This window comes from Bubalus kerabau, chromosome 4 (genome assembly GCF_029407905.1).
Source record: "Bubalus kerabau isolate K-KA32 ecotype Philippines breed swamp buffalo chromosome 4, PCC_UOA_SB_1v2, whole genome shotgun sequence".
NCBI classification, from domain to species: Eukaryota; Metazoa; Chordata; class Mammalia; order Artiodactyla; family Bovidae; genus Bubalus; species Bubalus kerabau.
Genome location: NC_073627.1, coordinates 123,447,602 through 123,459,377, shown reverse-complemented (window position 1 = coordinate 123,459,377; position 11,776 = coordinate 123,447,602). Strand labels below are relative to the sequence as shown.

Here is an 11,776-nt window from a genome sequence, read left to right as displayed (position 1 = left end):
TTAATCCACTTAATTGCAGCATGTGGGCTTAGTTGTTCCACAGCATGTGGGATCTTAGTTCCCCAACCAGGGATCAAACCTGTGTCCCCTGCATTGGAAGGTGGATTCTAACCACTGTGCAACCAGGGAAGTTGCCTGTATATTAATCTTGTATCCTGAAACTTTACCTCATTTATTTATTATTTCTAATAGTTTTAGGTGAAGTCTTTAGGATTTTCTATAAGATTATGTTATTTGCAAATACAGACAATTTTACTTCTTTTTCAATTTGTATGCATTTTATTGCTCTAGCTAGGACTTCCAATACTATGTTGAATAAAAGTGATGAAAATGGGCATTAAATGTCTTATTCCTGGTATTAGAGGGAATGCTTTCAGCCTTTCATCATTAAGTATGATGTTAGCTGTGAGCCTGTCCTTTTTTTTCCTTTCTTATGTTGAGGTAAATTCCTTCTATACCTACTTTGTTGAGAGCTTTTATCATGAAAAGATGTTGAATTTTGTCAAATGCTTTGTTTGCATGTTGACATGAATATACAATTCTTGTCTTTGCTTCTGTTGTGTGGCATGGTATATCACATTTATTGATTTGTGTATGTTGAACCATCCTTGCTTGCATCTCAGAAATAAATCCCACATGATCATGATTTTGAACATTATAAACATGCTGTTGAATTTGTATTGCTAGTATTTTGTTGAGGATTTTTGCATCTGTATTCATCAGGGATATTGGCCAGAGTAACTAGGCCTGAGCACGTGTTTGGTGATGGGGTTCAGCTGCAGTAGTGTAGGCTGGTGTCTTTCACTTAGATAGCTGTAGAGGCCTGGGCTGGCTTCTGGTGTAGTTTCTGGGCTGTTGCAGGGAATGGAGAAGGGATGGGGAGGGAGGAGGAAGACACTCAGGCAGGCAATGCCAGCCAATGTGAGTCCCTGTAGAGTGAAAGCTGGTGAAACCTACAGGGGATCCATGGCAGCTGTGATGGCCATTTGTTCTTTCTTCAGTGGCAAAAGCTGCTGAATTTATCTATAAAGCAAGTCACTGTGAACCGTGAGCACTCCCAGTGGGTGGTTGCTACTGATATCCTTGCTCATTTTTCTTTTGTTCCTAGTTATCTCTATGGATCTCAGCCTTGCTGGTCTCAGTGGGGTGAAGTCAAAGTGGGAATTTTGTGTGGTGCCCCAAAAGGCTGAGGAAGCTGGTCACTTAACCCACTCCTTTCTTAGTAGGGAAAGTCTTTCTTCCTGGGGTGTTCTGGCTTGGTGCTGAAGAATACTGACTTGAGGGATCGGATGATGAAGGCAAAACTAAATTGTCTTCCTTTTCTTTTAAATAAAAACTCATTTATTCTAAGTTTTGTTGTTGTTGTTCTACTGTGTTGCTGAATTTTCTTAAGTGGACTCCAGAGCTTTACTAGAACTGTTTTTGTATGTGGATAGCAGTCTAATTCAGAGAAGGCAATGGCACCCCACTCCAGTACTCTTGCCTGAAAAATCCCATGGACAGAGGAGCCTGGTAGGCTGCGGTCCATGGGGTCGCTAAGAGTTGGACACGACTGAGCAGCTTCACTTTCACTTTTCATGTTCATGCATTGGAGAAGGAAATAGCAACCCACTCCAGTGTTCTTGGCTGGAGAATCCCAGGGATGGGGGAGCCTGATGGGCTGCCGTCTATGGGGTCGCACAGAGTCAGACACGACTGAAGTGACTTAGCAGCAGCAGCAGCTGTCTAATTGGGCTTTCCTGGTGGCTCAACAATAAAGAATCCACCTGTCAACGCAGGCAGGTTTGTTCCCTGGGTTGGTAAGACCCTTTGGAGAAGCAAATGGCAACCCACTCCAGTATTCTTGGCTGGGAAATCCCATGGAAAGAGAAACCTGGCCAGCTACAGTCATTGGGGTTGCAAAAGAGTCAGATACAACTTAGAGACTAAACAAAAACAAGCTGTCTAATTGCTCATCTTTGTGGACAGGCAGAGGTCGGGTCTCCTTTGCACCCATCTTTGTGATGTCATTTCTGAAAATTAGTTTTAATAGTGTTTGACGCTTTATGAAGCTTTGGGCCTGTGAATGCTAAAGCAAGCGAAAATGTGAGATGGAAGTCCAGGAAGTGAGAGGCTGGAAGTTTGGTAAATTATATGGTATTCAAATGATCTTTTGAGGGAAAGACTTCTCAGAATTTCAAGATATTTCTAACTATAGCTAATTACATGTATAAAACTACACAAGGGTGTGTATTTGTGTGTCTGTAGAAAATAAGAACCAAATATTTGTGACATTTAATATAAATGCTATGATGAAATAAAAATAGAACTTTTAAGTTTATTTTTTAATTTAATTAAAAATAATTTTGATTTCATTTTTAAACCTTCAATATTTAATGTTTGTAACTACTCTTATTCCATCAGGTTTTTTTTTAGTTATTTAAAGGAATAACTGTACAGTTTTAGCTACTGCTGAAAACTCTCCATAATATTCTTAAGTATCTTATTTCCCCCTGTCTGAAAATATAATTAAAATTTTGAAAATCTGCAATGGTTGAAGAAGCAGATTAAAACATTCAGAATTTTAAGGAAGTAAAGATTTTATATTTCTGGTAGTGAAGAATGCTTTTCCTTTTAGTTCTTGGGTTTTCACTTTCTCACATTTATTTTCAAGAAAATGAACATCATTTTCTTTCCACTTATAGAACAGAACTTGAATTTGGAAAGAGAAAAGATACATAAAGTAAGCATGGCATGTGAACAACGTGTTCTCACATCATGAGATTCCCATGAGAAGAAAAATGTCTTGTTCATCCTCAAAAATTGCATTAAATTATAATGTAGTATGTGCAGCATCTTAGGGGCTTACTTAGTAATAGGTATGCTGTATCTGAAAAACACTAATATTTCATTCAAGTAGAAGGATAAACATGCCAATAGGCATTTCTAATATTTCTGAGAAATAAAAGAATTTAATTTTACTTAATACAATTCTATGATACTATTTCAGAGAAGGCGATGGCACCCCACTCCAGTACTCTTGCCTGGAAAATCCCATGGATGGAGGAGCCTGGTAGGCTGTAGTCCATGGGGTTGCTAAGAGTTGGACACGACTGAGTGACTTCCCTTTCACTTTCACTTTCATGCATTGGAGAAGGAAATGGCAACCCAGTCCAGTGTTCTTGCCTGGAGAATCCCAGGGACAGGGGAGCCTGGTGGACTTCCGTCTATGGGGTCGCACAGAGTCGGACACGACTGAAGTGATTTAGCAGCAGCAGCATGATACTATTTACCCCTCTCTAAGGAAGGGGATAAAATAGAGGCTTTTTATATTAAGTTGTTAATGTTGATCTTTTAAAATATATATAAAAATAAATAACTTTCTGTATATTATACCAAGGCCTGTGAAGTTAGCTCTGAAATTTTTCTAATAAATATGTGAAAACTATTTCTTAAGAAATATACATTTATAATGAATGTCTGTTTTCCAGACATTTTCCAGAAATACAAAGAACATTTTCTTAAGTATCATAACACAGCTATCAAGTTAATTATAAGGTGGAATTATAGCACTATTTCTGATTTTCTTTTTCACCTTTCATTACTTATTTTTTCTCATCTGTGTATGTTTGAAGAGATGGGAGCTTTTGGTAATCATGTCTACAAGTGACTATTAGAGAAAACATATGTAACAAAACAGAAGAGAGAGCCTGAGATACCCATTTTTTAGTTCAAGGATTTTTAGTGATATCTTCTGAGCACTCACCATGTGCTGAGCAGGGTACTTGGAGACAATTTCCTATACTGTTAGAGCTTATATTTCAGTCAGATCAAGACAGAAAATAAATGTACACAAGTAAATAAATAATTATATATTTGAGTAGTGGCCACTGTTACTCCCCATTATCATGGGCCACTCCTCATGATCATGGGGAGTGACTGGAGAATATATGAATTGACAGGACGCAGAAGAAATGACATTTAAAACAAGATCCAGATGACAGGAAGGAGGTAGGCATGGGAAGAATAGAAGCATTAACATTTTAGGAAGATAACACAAGCACTACAAAAACCTTAAGGTGGGAATAAGCTTGGTATCTTTGGGAAAAAAAAAAAAAAAAGATGAGTCTGACATGCATGGAGAGATTGAAGTGGAGATTGCTAACACATGAATTTAGATGATTTGGTGGGGGTAGATTCAATAGGACCTTCAGCTGTGGCTAAGGTGTTCCTGTTTTTATCTAGTGTATTTGAACATCACAGCAGGGCTTCCATAGAGAGAGGAAGTGATCTCAATTATGTTTTAAGGATTATATGTATAAAATTGGATAGAAGAGGACAAGAATGGAAGAGAGAAGTGACTTTCAAGGCCATTTTATTGATCCTGGTAAGAGATGGTGTCTAGTGGCAGATGGCATGATGAGAAATAGAAGGATTATGAGAGCCTTTGGCAGTAGAATCCAAAGAACTTTTGCAGGTGGATTGGCCATAGTGGGGGATAAGAGGATGAGTGGAATCAGTAACTTTTCAATTTGGGCAACCAAGTGGGTGGCAGTGACATTTATAGTGGCTGGGAGAAGAGGAGGTTTGGAATCCGAGAATGAAGATGTCTGTTTTCACGTGTTAAGGTTGCCACATGTATTACATAGTCAAATAAGTATTTAGATATATGAATCTGGAGTTCAGGGAAGAAGTCTGGATTGGAGAAATAAATTTATAATTCAGCAGTAGATGGGTGGCGTTTAAAGCCAAGAAGGAACTGAATTAAATTTCTAGGAAGAAATTATCATAGCAAAAGGAGTCACATAGCCTGGGGTTCAGTTAGAAGCTTAGTAGTGAAGTCAAAGTGTTAGTTGCTCAGTCGTGTCCAACTCTTTGTGACCCCATGGACTGTAGCCTGCCAGGCTCCTCTATTCATGGAATTCTCCAAGCAAAAATCCTAGAGTGGGTAGCCATTCCCTTCTCCAGGGAATCTTCTCAACCTGCAGATCAAACCCAGGTATTCTGCATTGCAGGCAGATTCTTCACCATCTGGACCACCTGGGAAGTCCCAGAAGTGTAGCAGAGAAAGACACAATGGAAGAGATTGGTGACCCAAGTGTAGTTCCTGGCATGATTCTTTTTTTTCATTTTGATGCAATGTTAACTAATCCGCTCGGTTTTTTTCCCCTTTGGGACAGAACTACAAGAGTAGGATTAGATTTGAGGTTAATCACAATTTGTTTTCTCTTCCAAAAATCTCATAAATTTAACTATTAAGAAATAAATGACTCATTAGGTAGTCATTGTAAAGCAAAAGATTAATCTTCTAACTGACTCCAAGATAGTGTCATCATAGTGGAATCAAGAGATATCCTTGCCTCTGCCCCTCAGTTTCTTCTTCCTACCAAGGCCTACCAAGGCCTACTGGTCTACTGACTGTTTTTATAACTCAGGTGTCCTAATTCAACAATCTGCCCCTTAGAGGATTGTGGCCCAATTCTTTTTTTAATCTTTTAACCACTGATCTTGATAGTCTAGCTTTGCTTGCAATGCTTTGGGTCAAATTTACTTCCCCAAGTTTCCTGTCCCAAGTATCTCATTTCTTAAACAGATCACACTTTCCTGAAGGGCTTAATGGTTACAACCGAACATCATCCTCTTGAAGTGATAAGCATCTGGGTCTTGCTCAATTTCTGGGTTGTGAAGATCTTTTTTGTACAGTTTTTCTGTGTATTCTTGAAATCTCTTCTTAATATCTTCTACTAGGTCCATACAATTTCTGTCCTTTATTGAGCCCATCTTTCAATAAAATATTCCCTTGGTATCTCTAATTTTCTTGAAGAGATTTCTAGTCTTTCCCATTCTATTGTTTTCCTCTATTTCTTTGCATTGATCACTGAGGAAGGCTTTCTTATCTCTCCTTACCTTCTTTGGAACTCTGCATTCAAATGGTGATATCTTTCCTTATCTCCTTTGCTTTTGGCTTCTCTTCTTTTCACAGCTATTTGTAAGGCCTCCTCAGACAGCCATTTTGCTTTTTTGCATTTCTTTTTCTTGGGGATGATCTTGATCCCAGTCTCCTATACAATGTCATGAACCTCCGTCCATAGTTCATCAGGCACTGTATCAGATCTAGTCCCTTAAATCTATTTCTCACTTCCACTCTATAATTGTTAGGGATTTGATTTGGGTCATACCTGAATGGTCTAGTGGTTTTCCTTACTTTCTTCAATTTAAGTCTGAATTTGGCAATAAGGAGTTCATGATCAGAGCCACAGTCAGCTCCTGGTCTTGTTTTTGCTGACTGTGTAGAGCTTCTCCATCTTCTGCTGCAAAGAATATAATCAATCTGATTTCGGCGTTGGCCATCTGGTGATGTCCATGTGTAGAGTCTTCTCTTGTGTTGTTGGAAGAGGGTGTTTTTTATGACCAGCGCATGCTCTTGGCAGAACTCTATTAGCCTTTGCCCTGCTTCATTCTGTACTCCAAGGCTAAATATGCCTGTTACTCCAGGTGTTTGTTGACTTTCGCATTCTAGTCCCCTATAATGAAAAGGACATTTTTTTTTTGGGGGGGGGGGGTTAGTTCTAGAAGGTCTTGTAGGTCTTCATAGAACCATTCAACTTCATCTTTTTCAGCATTACTGGTTGGGGCATAGACTTGGATTACCATGATAGTGAATGGTTTGCCTTGGAAACGAACAGTGATCATTCTGTCTTTTTTGAGACTGCATCAAAGTACTGCATTTCAGATTCTTTTGTTGACCATGATGGCTACTCCATTTCTTCTAAGGGATTCTTGCCCACAGTAGTAGATATAATGGTCATCTGAGTTAAATTCACCCATTCCAGTCCGTTTTAGTTCGCTAATTCCTAAAATGTCGACTTTTACTCTTGCCATCTCCTGTTTGACCACTTCCAAGTTGCCTTGATTTATGGACCTATCATTCCAGGTTCCTATGCAATATTGCTCTTCACAGCATCAGACCTTGCTTCCATCACCAGTCACATCCACAACTGAGTGTTGTTTTTGCTTTGGCTCCATCCCTTCATTCTTTCTGTAGTTATTTCTCCACTAATCTCCAGTAGTATATCGGGCACCTACCAACCTGGGGAGTTCATCTTTTGGTGTCCTATCTTTCTGCCTTTTCATATGGTTCATGGGGTTTTCAAGGCAGGAATACTGAAGTAGTCTGCCCATTCCCTTCTCCAGTGGACCATATTTTGTCAGAACTCTCCACCATGACCTATCTGTCTTGGGTGGCCCTACATGGCATGGCTCATAGTTTCGTTTAGTTAGACAAGGCTGTGGTCCATGTTATTAGATTGGTTAGTTTTCTGAGATGGTGGTTTTCAGTCTGTCTGCCCTCCGATGGAGAAGGATAAGAGGCTTGCCCAAGCTTCCTGATGGGGAGACTGACTGAGGGGGAAACTGGGTCTTGTTCTTTACATGTTCAGTAAATCTTCAATCCAATTTTCTGTTGATGGGTGAAGCTGTGTTCTCTCCCTGCTACTTACCTGGGACCAAACTATGGTGGAGGTAATAAAGATAATGGTGACCTCCCTCAAAAGATCCCAGGCATGTACTACTACAGTCCGTGCCCCCAACCCTGCAGCAGGCCACCACTGACCCATGCCTTCACCAGACTCCTGGACACCCAGAGGCAAGTCTCCTGTGGGGTCACTGTTCCTTTCTCTTGGGTCTCAGTGCACAAGGTTCTGTTGTGTCCTCCAAGAGTCTATTTCCCTGTCTCAAGTACCAGCTATAGAGTTCTGGTAGCTCTATAGTGTGGTTAATGCCCACCTCCTCCAGGAGGACTTATGCCATACCCACACCCATGCTGCTACTGCTAAGTCACTTCAGTCGTGTCCGACTCTGTGCAACCCCATAGACGGCAGCCCATCAGGCTCCCCCATCCCTGGGATTCTCCAGGCAAGAACCCTGGAGTGGGTTGCCATTTCCTCCTCCAATGCATGAACATGAAAAGTGAAAGTGAAGTTGCTCACTCGTGTCCGACTCTTAGCAACCCCTTGAACTGCAGCCCACCAGGCTCCTCCATCCATGGAATTTTCCAGGCAAGAGTACTGGAGTGGGGTGCCATTGTATATGAGGGTCCCTCTATTCTCCATAATATACTTTCCAGCATATAGAATGTGTAAGATGTATATTCATTCATGCTTTTGAATTTGGAATTTATATAAGTGGGATTATCTTAGAGGTTCCCAAGCTTTCTGGATTCCTGATATCTTTGGTGTCACAGTAATTTTTTCATGGCACTCCTAGCCCGTAAGAAATGTTTTATCAGTTAGTTTTTTAAATAGTTGGGTCTGAACAACTTAATGAGCTTCCCTGGTGGCTCAGCAGTGAATAATGCACCTACAATGCAGGAGACATGGGTTCAGTCCCCAGGTGGGGAAAATTCCCTGGAGAAGAGAATGGCTACCCACTCCAGTATTCTTGCCTAGAAAATCCCATGGACAGAGGACCCTGGTGGGCTACCGTCCATGGAGTCACAAGAGTCAGACATGGCTGAGCAACTAAACAACAAAACAACTTAATAGTTTGTGTGGTGTTAGGCAGCTGGATTTCCCATTTACAATTTAAAGTATCTTGCAGTACCATTGTGAGTTCACCACAGCATCGCAGGGCATCTTGGTGCTCATTTGGGAGTCAGGGGACTAAGTGGCATCTAAAAACAATGTCAAAGCTGGCACAATCAAAGCATCTCTCATGGAAAAAGATGCCGTATCTATGAGTTTTCTGCATTCCCTAATAGGAGTCTGGCCTTTGAATATTTGGGACATTGTACCTGATGACCTTAGGAATTCCCAATTTCCAGCAAATATAAAACAAATGGCAGGGAAGTTAATCTTTTCCATAAGGCATATAGGAATTAATTGAACCATTCGTTGTTTATTATTAGTAGCAGTAGTGTGCAAAATAAGGTATTCTTGTGTGAATGTGAATGCTTATCCAACTCAATGTCAATCTGAGAGTTTATAAAATGCAGTAAAAAGCCATTCCTTGGCTGGTGGTGGATGACACATGTTTAGCATTTGTTGCTTTCCACTTATCCATGCTAAATGTGAAAGTCTGCCTGCATTTTATCAGGTTCTCCCATCATTAACAGCCTATAAAAAGGCACAAGATGATAGAACAAAATATTTCTGCATATTTTAAGAAAAAAATGATGAATGATGCATTTCCCCCAGAATTCAGGTGTTCTTCCTCCACAGGCCGCCTGTGAGTGTTTTTACTGCTGGGTCTTACAGCCAAGTTTCAGCAGCAAAACAAGATGTCCTTTTGCTTTTTATCAGAGGATATAAAATATTTGCATTTTCTTAACTTCGTGAAATATTACCATTAAGCCTAAAAAGTGGGTGTAGATATAAGGATCAGGGTCTGTGACAAAAGGCAAAGTTATGCTTCATGCTGGCACGTTGTTACATTCTCTTTTGTTCCTTACATTTGGCTGTTTTATGATTGCCTAGATCTGTGTGGAATATAATCTCTATCGGGCAATGCTGAATTTCCCTACCATGGTGATGAAAAGAATGTCTGAGTGTAACTAGTTAATTGACTTCATAGCACTTTGAGAAGTATTAGCTGTGTGTTTCCTGCCCTATAGCCCAACCTCAGAATGACCACCCACAGACAACTCTAAATAGTTTGGGAACAAACTTACTTATTTATTTATGTATCTGCGAACTAGTTAAAATATGTGTGCCAGATGATCTTCCTGCCAGAAAATATATTTTAATTAGAAATGATGGGTCAAGCATTCACTGAGAAATAGAAGAAAGCAAAGAGACTGGCCCAGATCATATGTTTCAACCCAACATTGTACAAGACAAAGTATATCCATACATAACCTAGACTTTGCCTTTCTGTATTTCATTTTGACTTTTTTTTTTTTTTTTTTTTGCAAGACTACAGGGGAATAGAGCCAGATCTATTATTTCTTTTATGTCTGGGACAGAGGCATGTACCCCATATTGCCTGAGGACATTACACAGCATGTGTTGGACATTCGGTCAAGTTTACTGACTCCTACCATGAAAGCCTTTCCACGTACTTCCTCTTTGGAGCTGGTCTTGCCAGACAGGCAAATGGCTAATGATGGAAGCTGGGCTCTGCTAGGGCTGGGAATTACTTCCAAGTAATTAGGAACACTGGGAACCAAAGATCAAAATCAAAGGACCATGGATGAAAACCACATATAAATGACAGAACCTGGATTCTGTACTCTGGTTGGCAATCTAGCAAGAAAGCAACTTGTGAAAAAGCAAGGTGGAAGGAGATGGCCTTATGTAGTTTTTATGTGTGCCTCCTTCTTTGTTTGATTGTGAGGAAGGCAAAAGAAGAAATGTAATTTCCAGATGACACTTACCATTTGCCCATATTTTCTAATTCCCTTTACTATCTATATGCTGCTGTTTCTTATTTTCTATGTGCTTCAGTCAGAAACATATTTTAAATATGATTTTTTGAAATTTAAAAATTTTAAGTGTGAAAATTATACACTCTACTGAACAAAAGCAAAATAGTATAACTTATTTATTCAGTAATAACTTATTTATTGGGCCTCCCTGGTGGCTAAGATGGTAAAGAATCTGCCTGCAATGAAGAAGACCTGGGTTCAATTCCTGGGTTGGGAAGATCCCCTGGAGAAGGGATTGGCTACCCACTCTGTATTCTTGCCTGGAGAATTCCGTGGACTGAAGACCTAGCAGGCTACAGTCCATGGGGTCAGAAAGAGTTGGACACTACCGAGTGACTAATACAACACATTTACTGAGTAAATGCTATGTACAGAGAACTAGGCAAATTTAATATTATGAAAATTCAATAAGATATTATTATTATTTAATGTTTTGACATTTCAACAAGGTATTCATATTGATATGCTTTTTTTTAGAAATGAGGAAAAGGAGTCTTTAGAGATTTTTAGTGACTTGGCCAAGAACATAAAATTAGTAAGAGGTTGAAGCCAAAATTCTAACCTACAATGGCAACCATCAAAACCAACACTCATACAACCTCTCTTGGAAATCCCCCTTGGAAGCCCAAATCCAGATATAGATGCAGGGATTATCATGCAAAGTTGCTGAAGAGCATTCTGGGTGCACCATATTAGTGAGTAGAAATGGACATATTGCAGAGACGGGAAACGAGTGATGTGATTTCTTGAAGATGTTGAACATAATGACAAATACATAAAAAGAGTAAATATAAAACAAATGGCTTCCTTGTCAAAGAGGTAGTAAATAGAAATAGTGACAATGACTATTAATTCAAAAATTTTATTTCAATTATTTTGAATGACCTGACTGAAAATTCAGTAGACACAAGAGTGTTTAAGTAAGTGCCCTTCCAATCTTGTTTGTAAAGCCCCTCAGTTTCCCTGCACAAAGGCAGCTGCAGTCACTATTTTCATAGGTGTCCTTGTATTATCTACTCAGAATTTATCTTTTCTTGATTGGGGTTATCAGAGAGGCCTTTAAGACACTGATTTTTGGAATGGAGAAGTAGTGGTTGTTTACAACCTTTTCTCAGAGATGCCTTCATTTTTATAAGATCTGATTAATCAGATCTCACATTTGGAATTTGTGATGAACCACTTTAGACCAAGTGCCTTTTTGTATATTCTATTTAAAATTTTCTAAAGAGAACAAGAGTGTAAACAAGCGCAAAAGGATGGGATTTCTCACCTACCATTGAAAAGAAATTCCTTTCAAGTACCTTAGAAGAACTAAATCATGTAAATCATTTTCTGTCATCAAAACAGACTCCCAAAGGATCTGAAATTCTCCAC

The 11,776-nt window shown here is 39.4% G+C and overlaps 1 long non-coding RNA gene across 2 annotated transcripts in view; it reads left to right on the top strand.

Moving 5' to 3' along the window:
• Window positions 1-4,231: 4,231 nt before the first annotated feature.
• LOC129650192 (uncharacterized) overlaps window positions 4,232-11,776 on the top strand; it is a 117,494-nt gene continuing 109,949 nt past the window's right edge. For both annotated transcript variants that reach the window (XR_008713678.1, XR_008713677.1), the window contains exon 1: window positions 4,232-4,366. This is a non-coding gene — a long non-coding RNA (uncharacterized LOC129650192). The remainder of the gene's footprint in view (window positions 4,367-11,776) is intronic.